General features: G+C 42.5%; 1 protein-coding gene across 1 annotated transcript in view; it reads left to right on the top strand.

Annotated features, from left to right (window-relative positions):
* The first annotated feature begins 3882 nt into the window (after positions 1-3882).
* The window catches only part of LOC109408718 (roundabout homolog 2), a 493067-nt gene continuing 473868 nt past the window's right edge, over positions 3883-23081 (top strand). The window contains exon 1 of the mRNA XM_062855310.1: positions 3883-5188. The gene's annotated coding sequence lies outside the window, so the exon portion shown is untranslated. The remainder of the gene's footprint in view (positions 5189-23081) is intronic.

A 23081-nucleotide genomic window follows, 5' to 3' on the forward strand; every position in this document is an offset into this window, starting at 1 on the left:
TTCGATCGTGTACGATTGCCATTTCTGTTCGGGACCATGTGCTCACTCGGCATTAATCGGCAGCTGGTGGATCTCCTTTCTCGCATTGCAAGCCACTCAAGCTCTCGGCTTCTGGTCAATGGGTACCTCTCAGCTGCTTTCCCGATCCAGCGGTCGGTTCGACAAGGCTGCCCTCTGAGCATGTTGCTTTTCGTGCTGTATCTACATCCACTACTGAGCAGACTCGAACAGCTGTCTGGAGAAGATCTGGTCATTGCATATGCCGATGACATCTCTATCATTTGTACGTCGGTTCAAAAACTGGAGATGATGAGGGACACTTTTGCTCGCTTCGAATTGGTGTCGGGAGCCAAACTCAACTGGCAGAAAACTAATTCCATCGATGTAGGTTTCATCGAGGGGAATCCCCTACCAATACCATGGCTACAGACAACTAACACCATAAAAATTCTCGGAATAGTTTTTGCCAATTCAATCCGTTTAATGACGTCATTGAACTGGAACGAAATGGTTAGGAAATTCTCCCAGCATATTTGGCTCCATTCTCTTCGTGCACTAGATTTACACCAAAAAGTGATTTTATTAAACACTTTTATAACATCAAAAATCTGGTATTTGGCTTCCAATTTATCGCCGTATGGTGTACATACAGCCAAAATAACGGCAGTCATGGGAACTTTCCTGTGGAGTAGGGCGCCCGCCCGAATACCTATGTGCCAGCTGGCACGAAAAATTCCACAAGGTGGGCTCAATCTTCAACTATGCACACTGAAATGCAAGTCTTTGCTTGTGAATCGACATCTCCAGGAGATTGACTCTATTGAATTCTACAAGTCCTTTCTGGTGTCAGATAATCCTAACCAGGTCATTCCAGCAGATCTTCCAGACTTGAAGCTAGTTAGACAACAGTGTCACATTCTCCCGGAGCAAGTAACGCAGAACCCCTCATCGCTTGCTATTCTATCTTTCTACCTGGACCAAATAGAGTTACCAAGGGTGGAACGCAATCGTCCCAACAACAATTGGAAGCGTGCATGGCGAGCAATATCTTCGAAGCGGTTGAACAGTTCAGTACGCGGGGTGCTGTATATGTTCGTGAATGGAAAAACTGAACACAGGGAATTCTTCAACCACATTGGACGAGCGGATGGCGAAAACTGTCTTCACTGTGGAGCAACGACCGAAACGCTACAGCACAAGTTTAGTGAATGCAGACGTGTCATAGATGCGTGGACAGCCGTACAGCGGAAAATCTCTTCCGTTCTAGGCGGCTGGAGACATCTTAGCTTTGAAGACTTTATGATTCCAATCCTACCAAACATTGAATTGTCAAAACGAATTAGAATCCTTAACATATTTTCAATGTACATTAAGTATATTAATGAAGCAACTGGGATAATCAATATACCAGAACTTGAATTTCTGATAAATAATGAACTAGCCTAATTATGTAAATAGTTATTTTTATATATACGATCAATAAAGCAAATTTTACAAAAAAAAAAAAAAAATCTTCGGCGGTGTGCAGGAGAACGGCGTGTGGCGGAGAAGGATGAACCACGAGCTCGCTGCACTTTACGGCGAACCCAGCATCCAGAAGGTGGCCAAAGCCGGAAGGATACGGTGGGCAGGGCATGTTGCAAGAATGCCGGACAACAACCCTGCAAAGCTGGTGTTTGCAACTGATCCGGTTGGCACAAGAAGGCGTGGAGCGCAGAGAGCACGATGGGCGGACCAGGTGGAGCGTGACTTGGCGAGCATCGGGCGCGACCGAGGATGGAGAGCGGCAGCCACGAACCGTGTATTATGGAGAAATATTGTTGATTCAGTTTTATCTTGAATTTGATGTAATACTAAATAAATGAATGAATGAATTGTGTAGAAGTTCCTCCGGGAATTCCCCTCCATGTATCATTGAGAAAATCTCTAGGATTTCCTCCAGAAGTTCTGGATTTTTTTTTTCAAGAACTCTTCTAGTAGTTCCTCCAGAAATTCCTCCTGAAGTTTCCCTGGGAATTCAGTCGGAAGTTTCATACGGAATTCCTCTTCCTGAGTTTTCCTCTAGTAATTCCTCTGGCAATTCCTCTTAGAGCTCCACTGAAAAGTTCTGTAGGAGCTCCAGTGAGACTTTCCCTAGAAGTTCCTGCCAGGAATTTTTCAAGGTGTTTTTCCGAGTATTCTCTTAGGAGTTCCACTGAAAATTGTTCTAGGAGTCCCTCCGATAATTCATTAAGAAGTTTTCATCATCGGGATTTTTTTTAGTTCCTCCAGAAATTTCTCCTGCCCTGAGAATTAAAACGTCATAAAATATTTCTTCAGAAATTATTCCAAAGAAACTACAAGGAACTCCTGCAAGATTTCCACCAGGACTTGTCTCAGGGAAGCCAAAATTAACTGTCGCAAAGATTTGGGAAAAACTTCAGTGATGTTACCAAGAAATTGTCCGGAGCTTTCATATGAGCTCCTTTTAGTTATTCGTTATACCGCTGTTTACTTTTTGGAGTCCCCCCATTTATCCATAAAAAGTTATGAGCACCAGTGTAAAGGACCTCACCCGCAACATCCTGTAGATAGCTGGTAGGAAACGGAGAACACTTTTAAAACTGGCGTGCGTCTGTTCTTGAAAGCCAACGATGTGGCAGATGTGCTGATGAAAGAGGCACTACAATGGCAGTATTTCATCCGGCTCAAATCTTCTCGAGCACAAATCCATCAAACTAAATGATCTGGAAATATAACTTATAGTTTTCCAACTCGCAATAAAAACTGAGTTACATTGTCAGACCGGTTCATATATCAGATCCTAAAATTTGTGCTCGAGTGCGAGGCAAAATGGATTGTTTGCACGATTGTTTCACAAGTGAACGCTGAAAACCTTCATCTCAATAGGATGTTAAAGGATTAAGAAAACTAATTCCTTGACTAAAAACCGATATCTCCCGTGAAAGAAGTTAACTTCCAAGTCGAACCTCTAGCAAGTTCTCACATTTCATAGGCCCAATGTGCATTGGAAAAATGTCCTGTTTCCTACACTTCGGTAGTTTTCTGAATTCCTACTAGATGCTTTGTTGTATGTTGAGGTGGTGTTGATGGACATCTTAACTTCCCTACGCTAATCGGGCCGTTCAGCTGCTCCTCGAAGTGCTTGTTCAATCTTTCAATCATCTCAAGTCCGTTCGTCAAGAACCTTCCTTTCTTATCCCTGTATATTTTGGTTCGTGGCATAAACCTGTTATACGATGTGTTGAGCTTCTTGTAAAGCTTCAGTAGTTCTTGAAAACGAAACAGCAGTTCCATTTAATCGCAGCTCGCTTCTTTCAGACAACGTTTGTTGAACAAACTTTGTTTCTCCAGAAATGGCGCATCTACTGCAACCACTTCAGTTTGCATAGTTAATTGTTCTGCCGGGTTCCAAACTGCAGCTTCACCAATGGACTGTCGGTTATTTTTATGTCCTAACATACACTTACGTCAATGTTCTATTTCCATTGCTCCAGTTTGTCACTCCAAAGAAGTATATAAAATGTAGCGTTGCACAATGAAACTGTATCACAAAACCTTCTCTCACTATTTCTACTGCAACTTAACTGCCGACAAACGCTTCGACATTCTTCACCCAAACAAAACAAACTTCGCCAAGCTAAAAATATCCACCCAAACAAAGCGTAAAACGCGACAAACCGAGAGAGTTTCGTCAAGTTCCAGCCAGACGGCGTCGTTCGCTCCCTCTCGCAACTCTCCCCGTGGCGACACTTGACGAAACTCTCTCGCTCACCTTCTGCTTGCTCGGCCTCGGTTGCGTGCATCTCTCGGGTTCGGGCTCGCGCCGCGAGCTCAGCATCCCTCTCTCGTCGGGTTACGGTTGCGTTGCCCTGTCTGATGCTATGATGGTGCCATGGAAGCACCGAGCCGTCGTTCCGTCGAATCAGTACTGTGTGTGACGGACGGCAGGCCTGACACAAAGCGTTCCCGGATCGTTCGGTCAGGTTCCTAATCTACCTAGGCGGTATCGTGTGTGTTGCAGTCGGTTGGACCGGACTGTATAGTGTTGTGAAGCTTTGTTTTTTTTTGCGTGAGCGGTTCGCGATTTTTTCTACTCTTGGTGCACTTTAAAATTTACCGGTGGAGACTAGGGTGGAGATCGATTCGAGAACAGTCGCGCGCGGTCAGCTGTTCCCCGGTCCGGATTGTGGACGGTTTTCGGCGGAATCGAATCTTGGAGTTATTGTTGAAGGTTGTTGATTTTTCGGAAACCAAAACAGGAAGACCTGCATTTTAGTGCTTGGGTTTTAATGCTAGGCGATTTTTGTGAACAACGAAAATGCACACGTGTGAGCATCAGAACGGATGCAGAGTTGGTGATGTTCCGGTGTTTTGAGTTGGGATTGGAGAAAGGGAGTGAGCCAGTAGTCTGAGCGATATTAATAGAATTATTGATGATACACAGTTAATAATTTAATTGGTGGAGAAGTGCGATCGTGCTGGTTGGTTGACACGACGAAGAAAGAACGTGAAAAGAGAATCGAAGAAGAGCACACTTCAGTGCGTGCAGTGCAGCTCTGCGATCGGTCGTTTCGTTGGGCAAAGAAGACGAGAAGCAAGAGAAAGTGAAAAGGCAACAATAATTAGGTGCACACATAAAGTGTACGTGAAACGGGCTCACCATAATAAGCTCGCATGGTCTTACTCGCGGGTGAATCGACGAAGCTGAAGAAGAAGAAATCGGCAATGTGTTAAACGGCGAGTGGCAGCAAATGTCCAAGTATCAGCGAAGTGAGCGCGTAAGGCCTGATGTGTGATGTTATTTTTAAGTGAATGAAAAATTAGAGGCAATTTTGTGCGAACGGCGAACTGCCGCCACACGTGAAGTGAGAACGATTTAATTGTCAAAATAGAAATTAGGCGGATGAAATTCCACTAATTGGAGGATAATTCAAGCGTGGTCGGCAGACAGGGACGGGAGTTGAACGCGAGCCAGCGCCTGCTTAGGAAGTTACTCACGGGAGTGATTGGTGCGTGACGGTGTTGACTGGGTCACTGCGGTTGTCATCATCAAGAGCAGTTTTTTTGCTTCTCATTCGCTCATCAAGTTACCCGGTGATTCACATACACACATGGCGTGCGTTTGATTCAAGCCGACCGAACCACGGCGAAGAAGACGACGGCAACGACGTAAACTCGAAAATTGGTGAGTGCTAATGATACCTGTGTGGCTGCTTTTCAAATCAGAAATTATCGCATTGTTATTTCGCTCCGGCTGTTCGAGATGGGTTTCGATTTGGTCATTTGAGACGCTTTGGACCGGGGGGATTTCACGCGGGTTTCAACCGGAAAATTGATACGTCAACAAACCGGCGTACAGCAATTTGTCTGCGCTGTTCGGGTGCTGATTTCTGCACACAGGTGTTGTTCATTAGCACGTTTTGTGTTTACTCAGTTTCGATATCAACGCAGAAGTTGCCGATCCGCGACTTACTGTTGATAACAGCTGAGGGAACGCTAGACGAAGCCTTCAGCGCAGTGATGGCAGATTTCTCGACTGAAGGTCCGTAGATTGAAAGTGATGAGCAAAGAACGATGATTGCATCTACGGATCGTACTTGACTGGTAGTTTTGCTGTTCAGAACCAAATGAAGTACAAAGCATTAGTTCGTGATGGATTATCACTTGATTTGCAATTAAAACCACAATGATAGACACTTACTCAATTGATCGCGAATAAAAACTCGTGAGTAATTTTTTTTGTTCGGTTCACGAATCCGCCGGGTACAAATAATGATACCTAGCTCATAGATGGCACCACTGTTGAACCAGAAAGCAAAAACACAATCACTAGGCTTTCTTTCGTCTTCTGCTGCTTGTTCAGCCCTATATTCGGTTGATTGCTCGCACACTTTGTTGACACGATCATTGGAGCGGTACCGCACCGGCAAATAACCCGCGGCCTACTTTGTTCGACTAACAACAGCTCGGAAGACGCCGCCGACAACTTACACATCGCTCGAGGGGTGATACGAACTAGAGTAACTAGCTACAACACTTCTTATCACCCCGCAGAAAGCGAGGAGGGGAAGGAAAAACGCTGTAAAAATATGTAATTTCACGCACATTTCATCCTAGAAAACGCTGGCTGGCTGGCTGATCTGAAACTGCACCCAAGCGAAAACATAGGAAAAAGCTGATCGATTTTCTGTTTTTACAGAGATGAAAAGACTGTGCGCGTTCGAAGAGGAAGAAGCGGAGGTTCGGAGGAGGCCCGACGAAATCTGTGTGTGTTCTTCGGTTTATTTACTCACACACGATACTTGCAGCTTGAACTTAGCAGGAGCAACAGCATCAGACTGAGACCGTCAGTCAGTGATGCAGTTTTTCGGGAAAACGACAATGTGTAAACTACACATAGAAATAAAGTGGGTGAAGGAAGTGAAGATAAACGGAGCCGTGTGTGCACAGGGAACGGTATTAGCTGGAAGCGTCAAAAGAAAACATTAGTTTTGGGTCTATATGGGCTTGTCAGCTGGTCTTTCTGAAAAAAATAATTTGTTTTTCTTCTTCGTTATAATGAATCTCATTTTTGTAGGCAGTTTACAGTTTGTTTTCTAGGCCAATCTGGCAACAAAATAAAATCTTTGATAGAGTAGAACTCAAACAATACTTACCTTACCGATCAGGCATCACCGTCGATATAAATTCGGGGTGGCGGGCGCGGTGATTCCTCCCTGGAGCCCTTTGCGATCATGTTAATGACTAATCCGATTCGCCTTGCTTCACTCTTTAGTCGAATGTACGTTTCCGCCATCGTCTCAAATTTACGAACAATAATATCAATATCATCGGCGAAACCAAGCAGCTGAACGGACTTCTTGAAGATCGTCCCACTCGTGTTTATCCCCGCTCTCCTTATTACACCCTCTAAAGCAATGTTGAACAGCAAGCACGAAAGACCATCACCTTGCCGTAACCCTCTGCGAGATTCGAAGGGACTCGAGAGTGTCCCTGATACTCGAACTACGCACATCACTCGATCCATCGTCGCCTTGATCAATCGTATCAGTTTATACGGGGATCCGTATTCGTGCATAATCTGCCATAGCTGTTCTCGATCGATTGTATGATACGCCGATTTGAAATCGATGAACAAGTGATGTGTGGGCACGTTGTATTCGCGGCATTTCTGCAACACCTGGCGGATGGCAAACATCTGGTCCGTTGTAGCACGTTCACCCATAAATCCAGCCTGATATTGCCCCACGAACTCTCTTGCAATCGGTGATAGACGGCGGCATAAAATTTGAGAGAGTAACTTGTAGGCAGCGCTCAGTAGTGTGATCGCGCGGTAGTTCCCGCAATCCAACTTGTCGCCCTTTTTGTAGATGGGACACACGATACCTTCCATCCATTCCTCCGGTAATACTTCCTCTGCCCAAATCTTGGTAATGACCCAGTTTAGTGCTCTCACCAGTGCATCTCCACCGTAATTTAGAAGCTCGCTTGGTAGTTGATCTGCTCCAGCGGCTTTGTTGTTTTTTAACCGGCCAACCTCCTCCTCAATCTCGTGAAGATCAGGGGCCGGAAGTCTTTCGTCCTGTGCACATACTCCTAGATCTGTTACCACGCCACCTTCGGTACTTGCAACGTCGCCATTGAGATGCTCATCGTAATACTGCCGCTACCTCTCGACCACCTCACGCTCGCTCGTGAGAATATTCCCGTGAAACTTGGAACATGATTCATCGGGTAGCGATGAGATTTTTACGTGATTTTTCATATTTTAAACTGAGTTTATGAATAAGCGCGGTAGTACATCTTCAACCGCGTGTTTTACTCGTAAAGTCGTAAAACAAAACAAATAGTGCTTATGTTATTTGTTTAAAACTGGATGGATGTGAATGGAAGTATTGAGCTTAACCCGTTAACGCCCAAGATGTCTCACAATTTGTATTTCAATATAAACTTGTTCTCAACAGCCAAGTTTCAATTGAATATACACGAAAAAAATGGAGATATAGTTTCAAAACAACATCCATGTAGATCCTCATCCTCAACATCTAATAATTAACTGAAGTTTTGTAACCCCTTAAAAATTCCTTTTTGGAATCCTGGAGAGATCAATAAAAGCTCAATAACGAACATTTATTTCCATTGAGAGAAACTTGGTAGAAATTCCTAGAGGTAATCCGTGTCGATTCATATACACTGAAGTTTTTTTTTACGCGGTTTTTTTTTACGCGGTTTTTTTTTACGCGGTTTTTTTTACGCGGTCCGTCCTAAAAAAAACCGCGTTATTTCAAGACCCGTCGTAAAAAAAACCGCGTTATTTCAAAAACCGTCGTAAAAAAATCCGCGTTTTTTCAAAAACACGCGTAAAATAGTCAGCACCACATCTAACGTGACTTGACTTTTTTTACGACGTTTTTTGAAATAACGCGGTTTTTTTTACGACGGGTCTTGAAATAACGCGGTTTTTTTTTACGACGGGTCTTGAAATAACGCGGTTTTTTTTTACGCGGTTTTTTTTACGCGGGACCATTACCGTCGTAAAAAAAAACTTCAGTGTATGTCTTTTGGTAATAACAATCTGGAAGTGGTCCTTATATTTTTTCGAATTGTATGTCTGTAACTTTTTCTACAATTTAGAATCAATGAAGAAGTCGTAGAAGGAATCTTAGAACTACCGGAAGAAAACTTAGAAAGAATCCTTAATGTGATAACTAAAAGAATCTGGCGAGGATTTCCGAAGAAATACTAGCAAAAAATCTCTAAGAAAACCAGGAAAGAATCAACAAAACAATCCCGGGAGAAATTTCTGAAGGGATCATGGTTGGAATTCCTGAAGTCATCCCGAGAGAAAACCCAAGAACCCCGGAGAAATCCGTCATGCGGTACCGGGAATAATATGTAAATCCCGGAAGAAATCTTCAAAGAAATTCCGGGATGAACCAATGAAGGAATTGCTGATAAAAAATCGGGATATATCCTTAAAGGAATCTGGAAGAGGTCTCTGAAGAAATTGCTAGCGAAATGCCCGGAGAAATTCTGGACAGAATCTTGGAGAAATCCATAGAAGGAATCTAATGAGAGACTCCCGAATAATATAGATTGACTGAGTTTATTTAAGTGTTTGATAGAGATTGATAGAGTTTATTTAAGTGTTTCTTTTTTGGAGACCTAAAAACGAATAATGAAAAATGTCTTCTTCTTCAAAGTGCCACCTAAGCATAGCCTACTATTCTGCTACATCTCCCTTTAGAAGATGTCGTACGGGGCCAACCAAGCTGGTAGGTAGCTCTATGAAACGGAATGGTTGCTCTGGATCGGGGTTCACAGGCTGTTATATCTTTGAATTGGCTGGACCTCTTGATCGACTTCATCATTAGGCTCGTCGAGAACTTGTGATGGAGCGATGGAGTGATGGGGAACATCTTCTTCAAACCCAGCAAAATCTGTATGCTTTTCTAAGACTGTTTGCCTTGGTAACTGAATGGATTAGTTAGCAGATGATTCTTCAGCATCCAAACGCAACCGGTGATGCAACTGATATGTATGTGATTATATCAGCTTCTCCTGTGATCCAAGTTGGCAGATACTTTTCCTCTACAATCCTTCTAGGAATCCATGATTGTCTTGTTGTTGTGGTACTCGGCATAAACTATAGGGAACTGCACGCCGCGGTTGCTAGGGAAAATTCTTTTAAGTCCTTGACGTTTCGTGGCCTTGTTGTTTACGATTTGGACTTAGAAAAATTTTGCTGGTTTTACTGAGGTGCACCCAGGTGGGCAGGGTGGCTTTGATTGAAATTATCAACGCGTGGTTCGTGGGTGGCGGAATGCGCGCGTTCGGGCTCCTACTTGCAAGATTATGAAACCTGACTTGACTACAGTTATGAAGTTCAGCAATTTGTAAGGCATGATTAGCTGATGTCAGGATGAATCATTGACCACATGGTCACCACTGGCCACTCCGGGAACTTCCGGGATGACCCGAAACAACCTGGAGAACCGGTGATAGGGGTCAATTACGTTTATTTAGCAAAACATGATGAAAAACACCACGGCTCTTTTTTTATGATTTTTCGTCAATTCACTTGTGACTGCATAGCAATACTGGCCATGGTTCCCATGTGCCACTTTCGAAACTTCCGGGATGCCCTGAAGAACCGACATTAGAGGATAATCATATTCTAACAGAAAAATGTGTCATGCGACGGATCTTCCTTCATGAATTTTCATAGATATGTTTGAGGTTGTATCGATGCTAGACATGGCCCCCATTATTGGCCACTTCTGGAACATCCAGGTACCCCGACGGAAACGACAACAAAAGCTAATTACGATCATACAACAAAACATGTAATGTGACCATCATGATTTTTAATTCCTATGTATGTGGTCGTATCAAAAGTGGCCACACTCTTGGTTGACCATTTCTGAAACTTTATGGGGCGCCCTGAGGAAACCGATGGCCAGAATCAATTTGGTTCATTCAGCGACGGAATTTCTTGAGAAACGTCCGTCTGGGAATTCCTCCGGGTTCTCCTCCTCCAATTCCTCCAGGAGTTTCTCTAAGAGTTCATCCTAAATTGTTTCCTTAAGTAAGTATGAGAATTTCTTCCAAAACTTCTCCGGGAATTTCTTCTGTAATTCCGCACAAAGTCCTTCCTGGAACTCCTCTGGGAGTTTCTTCTTAAGTTCCTCTGGAATTCCCCCCGGCAGTCCCTTTTAAATTACACCAGGAGTTTCACGTAGAATTTCACTGTGAGTTTGTCATAATTTCCCCCGAGAGTTTATGCTGAAATTCTTCCACAGGCAGTTTCTCATGAAATTCCTCCGGGAATTTCCCTAGGAATTCCTACGGAAGATGCTTGTAGAATTTCTTTAGTTCATTCTAGAATATCTCTGGAAGTTCCTTCTGAAATTCCTCCGAGAGTTCATCCTGGAATTCTTCCGGGAGTTCACTCTGAAGTTCACGCGGAAACTCCAACGGTAGTTCGACCTAGAATTTATCTGTGAGTTCGCCATAGTATTCCTTCAGAGTACCATCCGGGAGTTTCCTCCTAGAATTCCTCTTGAAATTCCTCATGGAACTCCCTGGATCCCAAAAATGCTTCAGGAGTTTATCACAGAATTGCTCGGATGTTCCTCTTGAAAAACGTCCGGGAGTTCCTTCAGGAAATCTTCCGGAAGTTCCTCTGGAAGTTCGTCCGGTAATTTCTCCTACAGTTGTTTCTGGAATTCTTTCTGGAAATTCTTCTGAAATCCTTCTAGGAGTATCTCTGGAGTTAATCTGAGAATTCCTCCCAAAATTCCTCCTTTCTTACCGAAATTTCTCTGAAGGGTCACTTTGAAACACCTTCTGAAATTCCCACAGGAGTTGCTCGTGAAATTTCTCATTAAATTTCACAGGGGACTCTACTTTTATTTCTTAGGGGGGTTTGCCTTAGAATATCTCTAGGAGTTTCTCCTAAAACTCTGGGACTTCCTATTGAAATTCCTTCTGGAGTTCCTCCTCCTCTGAGAGTTCACGCTGGAGTCCCTACGAGAGTTCATCCTGAAATCCTCCGGGAGTAAGTCATAGTATTACTTCGGATTCTCCACTTGAATACTCTCCACGAGTATCCTCCTGGTACCTCTATGAGAGTTCCTCGTAGATCCTGGAATTCCTCTATGAGTTCGTTATATTATGTCTTCGGATGTTCCTCTTGAATACCCTCCTGGAATTCCTTCGAGAGTTCCTCATGAAATGTTACCAGGAGTCCCTTCTGAAATTTCTCTAGGAATTCCTTCTGGCAGATCCTCCTGGAAATCATCAGATAGTTCCTCCTAGAATTCCTGCGGAAATCCTTTCGGTAGTTCCTCCTGAAACTACTTCGTGAGTTCATCCTAGAATTTCACAGGGAGTTTCTCATGATATTCCTGCGAGAGGTTATGCTGGAATTTCTTCGGGAGTTCCTTCTTGAGTTTCTTAGGTTATCCTTTTGAAATTCCTTCATTCCTTTGAAATGCCTGATGGAACTTCCGGAGGATTCCCTGGCGTAATTCCTGGAGGAATCCCTTTCAAAATGTTTGAAGGCATCCTCAACGGAATTTCTTGAGAAACGTCTGGCAAAATGTTTGAGGAATCTCTGACTAATATATTGAGGAAATCTCTGTTGGAATTGTTGAATAAATATCTGGCAGAGATAATCCAGCTGCAGTGCATTGCCCTTGCGGAACTCCTAGATGAATCTCTTTAAAAAAAAACCAGATGGAATTCAAGAGCAATAATTTGCGTAAATTTTAGAGGAGTCCTTAGCGGAGTTCCTGTATGAATTTCTTAGCGGAGTTCCTGTATGGCGGAACTTCTAAAGAAATTTTGAGAGGAATTGCAGCAGTAATCACCTGCAGTACTCTTTTTTTTACCCCCGCTGTTGGGGGAATGAAGCAGCACTCTAAGAGCAACCCCTGATGGATTTCCAGGAAAAATCCCTGATAAACACCACGAAGAATACCCTCCGGAACTGTTCTGCCGTAATTCTGCAAAGTGACGTAAGCGCCATTCAAAATGTCGATATTTTTTGGTATATTATATATAATATCTGGTGTGAAAATAACACTGTGGTATGCTTGCTGTGTTAGAATGCAAGATCTAGTCGTAATCTATCATCTATGGAAAGAAACTTAAAGGATGAGCAAGAGTTTTATGCATAATAACCAAAATATGGGCCAAAACTATCAATGTCGCTTACGTCACTTTGCAGAATTACGGCAGTGTTGGAGAAATTTCTGGAAGAACTTCTAGCTGAACTTCTGGAGCAGTCAGTGGTGGAATTCAAGATAAATTACTAGTGAATCTTCAGAAAAATCCCTGGTGAGACACTACGCACAATCCTTTACGAAACTCATGGAATGATACATGGTGGAGCTTCTGGAAAAATAACTGGCACAGCATCTGTCAGAAATCACTAGCGCCACAAATTATTTTTAACGACTTTTGATAGGGATTTCTCCAGGAACAAGACCAGGGAATCTCCCAGAAGTTCCTTAACTTTGGTGTAGCTAGAGCGGCCACCAGGATCCGAACAATCAGAGGAACATTTGAAGAAATACTCTTACGAACTCTCGATGGTATTACAGGAAGGACTACCGAAGGAATTCTAGGAGAAATCGCCATAGGAATTTTGGGAGGAAATCCCAGGGGAACTTCTACGGAAATTCCAGGTCAAACTCCCGTGGGAATTTCAGGAGAAACTTCCGTTGACTTTCTAGGAGAAATTCCACGAGCAGCTCCCGCAGGAATTCCTCGAGGAAATCCTGAAGGAATTTCAAAAGGATAACCTAAGAAACTCAAGAAGGAACTCCCGAAGAAATTCCAGCATAAACTCTCGCAGGAATATCATGAGAAACTCCCTGTGAAATTCTAGGATGAACTCACGAAGTGGTTTCAGGAGGAACTACCGAAAGGATTTCCGCAAGAATTCTAGGAGGAACTATCTGATGATTTCCAGGAGGATCTGCCAGAAGGAATTCCTAGAGAAATTTCAGAAGGGACTCCTGGTAACATTTCATGAGGAACTCTCGAAGGAATTCCAGGAGGGTATTCAAGAGGAACATCCGAAGACATAATATAACGAACTCATAGAGGAATTCCAGGATCTACGAGGAACTCTCATAGAGGTACCAGGAGGATACTCGTGGAGAGTATTCAAGTGGAGAATCCGAAGTAATACTATGACTTACTCCCGGAGGATTTCAGGATGAACTCTCGTAGGGACTCCAGCGTGAACTCTCAGAGGAGGAGGAACTCCAGAAGGAATTTCAATAGGAAGTCCCAGAGTTTTAGGAGAAACTCCTAGAGATATTCTAAGGCAAACCCCCCTAAGAAATAAAAGTAGAGTCCCCTGTGAAATTTAATGAGAAATTTCACGAGCAACTCCTGTGGGAATTTCAGAAGGTGTTTCAAAGTGACCCTTGAGAGAAATTTCGGTAAGAAAGGAGGAATTTTGGGAGGAATTCTCAGATTAACTCCAGAGATACTCCTAGAAGGATTCCAGAAGAATTTCCAGAAAGAATTCCAGAAACAACTGTAGGAGAAATTACCGGACGAACTTCCAGAGGAACTTCCGGAAGATTTCCTGAAGGAACTCCCGGACGTTTTTCAAGAGGAACATCCGAGCAATTCTGTGATAAACTCCTGAAGCATTTTTGGGATCCAGGAAGTTCCATGAGGAATTTCAAGAGGAATTCTAGGAGGAAACTCCCGGATGGTACTCTGAAGGAATACTATGGCGAACTCACAGATAAATTCTAGGTCGAACTACCGTTGGAGTTTCCGCGTGAACTTCAGAGTGAACTCCCGGAAAAATTCCAGGATGAACTCTCGGAGGAATTTCAGAAGGAACTTCCAGAGATATTCTAGAATGAACTAAAGAAATTCTACAAGCATCTTCCGTAGGAATTCCTAGGGAAATTCCCGGAGGAATTTCATGAGAAACTGCCTGTGGAAGAATTTCAGCATAAACTCTCGGGGGAAATTATGACAAACTCACAGTGAAATTCTACGTGAAACTCCTGGTGTAATTTAAAAGGGACTGCCGGGGGGAATTCCAGAGGAACTTAAGAAGAAACTCCCAGAGGAGTTCCAGGAAGGACTTTGTGCGGAATTACAGAAGAAATTCCCGGAGAAGTTTTGGAAGAAATTCTCATACTTACTTAAGGAAACAATTTAGGATGAACTCTTAGAGAAACTCCTGGAGGAATTGGAGGAGGAGAACCCGGAGGAATTCCCAGACGGACGTTTCTCAAGAAATTCCGTCGCTGAATGAACCAAATTGATTCTGGCCATCGGTTTCCTCAGGGCGCCCCATAAAGTTTCAGAAATGGTCAACCAAGAGTGTGGCCACTTTTGATACGACCACATACATAGGAATTAAAAATCATGATGGTCACATTACATGTTTTGTTGTATGATCGTAATTAGCTTTTGTTGTCGTTTCCGTCGGGGTACCTGGATGTTCCAGAAGTGGCCAATAATGGGGGCCATGTCTAGCATCGATACAACCTCAAACATATCTATGAAAATTCATGAAGGAAGATCCGTCGCATGACACATTTTTCTGTTAGAATATGATTATCCTCTAATGTCGGTTCTTCAGGGCATCCCGGAAGTTTCGAAAGTGGCACATGGGAACCATGGCCAGTATTGCTATGCAGTCACAAGTGAATTGACGAAAAATCATAAAAAAAGAGCCGTGGTGTTTTTCATCATGTTTTGCTAAATAAACGTAATTGACCCCTATCACCGGTTCTCCAGGTTGTTTCGGGTCATCCCGGAAGTTCCCGGAGTGGCCAGTGGTGACCATGTGGTCAATGATTCATCCTGACATCAGCTAATCATGCCTTACAAATTGCTGAACTTCATAACTGTAGTCAAGTCAGGTTTCATAATCTTGCAAGTAGGAGCCCGAACGCGCGCATTCCGCCACCCACGAACCACGCGTTGATAATTTCAATCAAAGCCACCCTGCCCACCTGGGTGCACCTCAGTAAAACCAGCAAAATTTTTCTAAGTCCAAATCGTAAACAACAAGGCCACGAAACGTCAAGGACTTAAAAGAATTTTCCCTAGCAACCGCGGCGTGCAGTTCCCTATATCTTCAGGTCCACAGTAAGCAAAGTGACGTAAGCGACGTTCTAAATTTTGTCATATTTTGCTACACAAATGAAAACGCGGCCAAGAGTTAGATGCATAATAACCAAAAATGTACCAAAATTATCAATGTCGCTTTCGGCACTTTGCAGAATTAGGGGAGGATAGGCGTCTGATAAGTCAAGGTGAGTGAAATGTCGTGCTCCCGATAGCTATGCGAAGAGATCATCAGGGTGTGAAAGAGGATGTCAGCCTGTTGTTGAAAATCCTCTCGGGATTCTATTGAGAAGTCTCTCAGGATTCTGTTGAGAATCCTCACAGTATTATGTTGAGAATCCTCACAATATTCTGTTGAGAATCCTCTCAGGAATCTGTTGAGAATTCTTTCAGGTTTCTGTTTGAAATCCTCTCAAGATTCTGTTGAGACTCCTCTCTGGATTCTGCTGAGAATCCTCTCAGGAGTTTCCTGAGAATCCTCTCAGGATTCTATTGAGAATCTTCTCAGGATTCAGTTGAAAATCCTCTCAGGATTCTGTTGAGTATCCTATCAGGATTCTGTTGAGAATCTTCTCAGGATTCTGTTGAGAAGCCTCTCAGGATTCTGTTTAGAATCATCTCAAAAATCTGTTCGAAATCTTCTCAGGATTCTGTTGGGAATCCTCTTAGGATTTTGTTGAGAATCCTCTCTGGGTTCTATTGAGAATTCTTTCAGGATTCTGTTAGGAATCCTCTCAAGATTCTGTTGAGACTCCTCTCTGGATTCTGCTGAGAATCCTCTCAAGAGTCTCCTGAGAATCCCTCAGAATTCTGTTGAGAATCTTCTCAGGATTCAGTAGAAAATCCTCTCAGGATTCTGTTGAGCATCCTATCAAGATTCTCTTGCGAATCTTTTCAGAATTCTGTTGAGTATCCTATCAGGATTCTGTTGAAAATCCTCTCAGAATTCTGTTGAGAATCCACTCAAGATTCTGTTGGGAATCCTTTTAGTATTCTGTTGAGAATTCTTTCAGTTTTCTGTTAGGAATCCTCTCAAGATTCTGTTGAGAATCCTCTCAGGAGTCTCCTGAGAATCCTCTCAGGATTCTGTTGAGAATCGTTTCAGGATTCAGTTGGATTCTGTTGAGTATCCTATCACGATTCTCTTGCGAATCCTCTCAGACTTCAGTTGAGAATCCTCTCAGGATTCTGTTGAGAATCCTCTCGGGATTCTGTTGAGAATCCTTTCAGGATTCTGTTGAGAATCCTTTCAGGATTCTGTTGAGAATCCTTTCAGGATTCTGTTGAGAATCCTTTCAGGATTCTGTTGAGAATCCTTTCAGGATTCTGTTGAGAATCCTTTCAGGATTCTGTTGAGAATCCTTTCAGGATTCTGTTGAGAATCCTTTCAGGATTCTGTTGAGAATCCTTTCAGGATTCTGTTGAGAATCCTTTCAGGATTCTGTTGAGAATCCTTTCAGGATTCTGTTGAGAATCCTTTCAGGATTCTGTTGAGAATCCTTTCAGGATTCTGTTGAGAATCCTTCCAGGATTCTGTTGAGAATCCTTTCAGGATTCTGTTGAGAATCCTTTCAGGATTCTGTTGAGAATCCTTTCAGGATTCTGTTGAGAATCCTTTCAGGATTCTGTTGAGAATCCTTTCAGGATTCTGTTGAGAATCCTTTCAGGATTCTGTTGAGAATCCTTTCAGGATTCTGTTGAGAATCCTTTCAGGATTCTGTTGAGAATCCTTTCAGGATTCTGTTGAGAATCCTTTCAGGATTCTGTTGAGAATCCTTTCAGGATTCTGTTGAGAATCCTTTCAGGATTCTGTTGAGAATCCTTTCAGGATTCTGTTGAGAATCCTTTCAGGATTCTGTTGAGAATCCTTTCAGGATTCTGTTGAGAATCCTTTCAGGATTCTGTTGAGAATCCTTTCAGGATTCTGTTGAGAATCCTTTCAGGATTCTGTTGAGAATCCTTTCAGGATTCTGTTGAGAATCCTTTCAGGATTCTGTTGAGAATCCTTTCAGGATTCTGTTGAGAATCCTTTCAGGATTCTGTTGAGAATCCTTTCAGGATTCTGTTGAGAATCCTTTCAGGATTCTGTTGAGAATCCTTTCAGGATTCTGTTGAGAATCCTTTCAGGATTCTGTTGAGAATCCTTTCAGGATTCTGTTGAGAATCCTTTCAGGATTCTGTTGAGAATCCTTTCAGGATTCTGTTGAGAATCCTTTCAGGATTCTGTTGAGAATCCTTTCAGGATTCTGTTGAGAATCCTTTCAGGATTCTGTTGAGAATCCTTTCAGGATTCTGTTGAGAATCCTTTCAGGATTCTGTTGAGAATCCTTTCAGGATTCTGTTGAGAATCCTTTCAGGATTCTGTTGAGAATCCTTTCAGGATTCTGTTGAGAATCCTTTCAGGATTCTGTTGAGAATCCTTTCAGGATTCTGTTGAGAATCCTTTCAGGATTCTGTTGAGAATCCTTTCAGGATTCTGTTGAGAATCCTTTCAGGATTCTGTTGAGAATCCTTTCAGGATTCTGTTGAGAATCCTTTCAGGATTCTGTTGAGAATCCTTTCAGGATTCTGTTGAGAATCCTTTCAGGATTCTGTTGAGAATCCTTTCAGGATTCTGTTGAGAATCCTTTCAGGATTCTGTTGAGAATCCTTTCAGGATTCTGTTGAGAATCCTTTCAGGATTCTGTTGAGAATCCTTTCAGGATTCTGTTGAGAATCCTTTCAGGATTCTGTTGAGAATCCTTTCAGGATTCTGTTGAGAATCCTTTCAGGATTCTGTTGAGAATCCTTTCAGGATTCTGTTGAGAATCCTTTCAGGATTCTGTTGAGAATCCTTTCAGGATTCTGTTGAGAATCCTTTCAGGATTCTGTTGAGAATCCTTTCAGGATTCTGTTGAGAATCCTTTCAGGATTCTGTTGAGAATCCTTTCAGGATTCTGTTGAGAATCCTTTCAGGATTCTGTTGAGAATCCTTTCAGGATTCTGTTGAGAATCCTTTCAGGATTCTGTTGAGAATCCTTTCAGGATTCTGTTGAGAATCCTTTCAGGATTCTGTTGAGAATCCTTTCAGGATTCTGTTGAGAATCCTTTCAGGATTCTGTTGAGAATCCTTTCAGGATTCTGTTGAGAATCCTTTCAGGATTCTGTTGAGAATCCTTTCAGGATTCTGTTGAGAATCCTTTCAGGATTCTGTTGAGAATCCTTTCAGGATTCTGTTGAGAATCCTTTCAGGATTCTGTTGAGAATCCTTTCAGGATTCTGTTGAGAATCCTTTCAGGATTCTGTTGAGAATCCTTTCAGGATTCTGTTGAGAATCCTTTCAGGATTCTGTTGAGAATCCTTTCAGGATTCTGTTGAGAATCCTTTCAGGATTCTGTTGAGAATCCTTTCAGGATTCTGTTGAGAATCCTTTCAGGATTCTGTTGAGAATCCTTTCAGGATTCTGTTGAGAATCCTTTCAGGATTCTGTTGAGAATCCTTTCAGGATTCTGTTGAGAATCCTTTCAGGATTCTGTTGAGAATCCTTTCAGGATTCTGTTGAGAATCCTTTCAGGATTCTGTTGAGAATCCTTTCAGGATTCTGTTGAGAATCCTTTCAGGATTCTGTTGAGAATCCTTTCAGGATTCTGTTGAGAATCCTTTCAGGATTCTGTTGAGAATCCTTTCAGGATTCTGTTGAGAATCCTTTCAGGATTCTGTTGAGAATCCTTTCAGGATTCTGTTGAGAATCCTTTCAGGATTCTGTTGAGAATCCTTTCAGGATTCTGTTGAGAATCCTTTCAGGATTCTGTTGAGAATCCTTTCAGGATTCTGTTGAGAATCCTTTCAGGATTCTGTTGAGAATCCTTTCAGGATTCTGTTGAGAATCCTTTCAGGATTCTGTTGAGAATCCTTTCAGGATTCTGTTGAGAATCCTTTCAGGATTCTGTTGAGAATCCTTTCAGGATTCTGTTGAGAATCCTTTCAGGATTCTGTTGAGAATCCTTTCAGGATTCTGTTGAGAATCCTTTCAGGATTCTGTTGAGAATCCTTTCAGGATTCTGTTGAGAATCCTTTCAGGATTCTGTTGAGAATCCTTTCAGGATTCTGTTGAGAATCCTTTCAGGATTCTGTCGAGAATCCTTTCAGGATTCTGTTGAGAATCCTTTCAGGATTCTGTTGAGAATCCTTTCAGGATTCTGTCGAGAATCCTTTCAGGATTCTGTCGAGAATCCTTTCAGGATTCTGTCGAGAATCCTTTCAGGATTCTGCCGAGAATCCTTTCAGGATTCTGTCGAGATTCCTTTCAGGATTCTGTCGAGAATCCTTTCAGGATTCTGTCGAGAATCCTTTCAGGATTCTGTTGAGAATCCTTTCAGGATTCTGTCGAGAATCCTTCCAGGAATTTGTAGTGAATCCTCTTAGGAAACTGTTGTGAATTTTCTCAGTATTCTGTTGAGAATCCTCTCAGGACTCTTCTTGAAATCTTCTCGGGATTCTGTTGGAAATCCTCTTACGAGAATTCTCCAGAGATTTCCTCTCAGTATTCTGTTGAGAATCCTATCAGGATACTGTCGATAATCCTCTAGAGATTTCGTTGAGAATGCTCTCAGGACTTTGTTAAGAATCCCCCCTCAGGATCCTGTTGAGAATTCTTTCTGGATTCTGTTTAGTATCCTCTCAGAAATTCTCACAGGATTTGAGGTATAAGGAATCTTTGAAAAAATTATTTCGGAATTCTGTGCAGAACCGTTTCAGGATTCTATGGAGAATTTTGTCAGAATTCTAAGAAGATTTGTTTTTTCTATATCTTGTTTTTTTTTTTCACAAAAAATAAGCTGAGTTAGGCACTCTACCAATTCTTGCCTTGTGGTATATTTGATGGTTTCCTACATTGTACAATTCCGGCGACTCATCAAAGTTCCATAATCTACACGTTAATCTCAAGTTTCAAATTCCACATCCCAAGATCGACTGAAAGTGACCTTACATCTTGAAATAAATACTCCAATTAATCGTCAAGTTCCGACATCCATTTATCATCCGATGCCGTCCATCTGGAGCGATGGTGGTAACCGCCAACCCTTTCTCATCTGCACCAGGGCCACGTGCCCAATACAAATACGGCCAATCGATGAACGCACCCGATTCGTTCAACACTTTCCCAGCATCACCTACCTACTGATCTGGACCAAGCCGTCGTCGGTCGGTCGCCATCGTCATCGTTCGTCGTCATTTCAGTCGTGATCCGTCCCGGCCCGTCGATGATCCTTATCGACCCTGGCAGTGGCGGCAGCGACCAAATGATGTGAGATGACTGTGTAAACTCGGGCACCCCGAAACCCGAGGCCGAAATTAGCCGTACGTATTATGAAATTCATACCCTCTGGATTCGCTCGCCTGGCCGTTGCTGGCCGCCGGGACAAAAGAGATGCATATCATCGGAACTCAATTAATTTGGACGCCTCTTGGCGGGGTTTTGTTTCTGGGTGCTGCTGCTGGCTGGATGCCGGCTGACCGGGCGTGGGTACCCTTTTTGGCCGATCAATATCGAATCGCGAGGAGTCGGGACACAACAGTCAGCCAGCAGCAGCATATGGGTCGCGTTAATGAACGATGTGCCAAAGAGAAGACACAAAAGTTAGAGGCTCTTTATCGCCAGCCGGTGGTGACTTGCAGGCAGTGTTGCCACAGGTACAGATTATTCTGTAAAAGTACAGATTTTTTTCAACTTTTTGGTACAGATTCTGTACGGTACAGATTACAGATTTTCAGCAAAAAGTACAGAATGGTACAGATTTTTTGAATTTGAGAAAAAATCATTAAAATTCAATTTTAAAACATTTTTAATACTGATATTTTTGTTTTTAAAGTTCAGAAATTGGTAACATCATACTCAAATGAAGTGTTTTTATAGTTTTACCTGAATGTAATGCTCTTTTTGTGTATTTCAAGCGATTTTAATTCAAACGTGGTACAAATTTGGTACAGATTTTGGGTACAGATTTTTCGAATGTCTGGTACAGATAAAAAAGAATTTTGAGCCTCCGGTACAGATAAAAATGTGGCAACACTGCTTGCAGGCGACGTGACTGTGCGGATTCAGGTGACCAAAATTATATGGGTATAGGTCCGTCTCTTTGAGTTCACATGGAATTGGCCTCAGCTATACATGCTTGGATTTTGAAGTAGTAATAATATTAAGTTTGACCTTATTTCACATGGAAGTAATGTTGACCACCTATTTCTACAAAGTCGTCCCACAGTGCCGGACGGAGCTTGTATCGCGTTTCGGATTAAACAATTTAGATCTGTATCGCTTGGTGTAGGTAGTGGTCCCTCTATCGCTGAAACGAGTCGAAAGCAGAGTCTCCGGAGTTCTCGGTGGTGGAACTCGGTCGGGCAGCAGCAGCAGGATCACCATCAAACCGAACATGCGGGTACAAATTTCTTAGGCCGATCCGCTCGGATGACGACGCCGATTAGGATGGAACTGGTTTAAGGATTTCGGTTATTGGGTTGCGCTCTGCGTCCCATTACTAGTACCTAACATCAAGGCGAAGCAGCCACAGACAGTAGCAGGATGAGGAGGAGTGACAACAGACAAAACACTGTTGAACACGAGGGTGTCAAAAATGGTTTCACGACGACGACGACGACTGAAAGCGATAAGTGATGCTAACAGATGTGAGTCTTGGATCTTTGTGTGTTGGATCTAATTTTAACGAAAGGAAAGATGCCGGGAGGTGAGAAGACAACGATTGGTATAGTTTATCCTTACATAGACTGACTATAACTGCATGCAGTCAAATCGGGATTGTGAAAACGACGCATGCGTTGATTGCTTTCTGGGATTTGGCTAATTCATTCAAATATTACGTTACACGAAACTTAACTACTTTGAAACGTTCCTGAGACCTACTGGTATCCTCCTGCAGGCCCATGGAATCCCCTGAAACCCCCGATCCCCTGAAACTGAGATCCTCTGGAACTCTCATGAAATCTTTTGGGACCCCCTGAAACGTCCTTAAGACCCATCAGTACTCCCTTGAAACTCCCTGAGATCCTGAGCATCGATGAGAAATTTAATTTTGGTATTCCCGTCATAGGCGCTGATTCCCGTTACAACAGACGGAAAATACCTAGTCATTTTAGATATTTCCACTTACCTCTGTCAATGTCTTATTAGATGGGAGCAAAAAATGTAAACTATCGATAACACTAGTTTACAAAAAAAAACGAATTCATGAACTTGTATCAACGAACAAAATTGTTGATGTATAATTATGTTCTGATATCAAGATCGTGCTTCAACAATTTTTAAGTAGAACAGTTTTTGAGTTTTCCTGAAAATTGAGCTCTACAGTTTTTAAAAATATGGAATTTACTAAAATTCAAATATTTTGCGTTGCAGTTAGCGAATTTTTAATCTTTTTGCATAAAAAGAAAGCTGAATATAATATGTTTCGATCATTTGAACA

This window comes from Aedes albopictus, chromosome 3, assembly GCF_035046485.1.
Source record: "Aedes albopictus strain Foshan chromosome 3, AalbF5, whole genome shotgun sequence".
Lineage (NCBI taxonomy): Eukaryota > Metazoa > Arthropoda > Insecta > Diptera > Culicidae > Aedes > Aedes albopictus.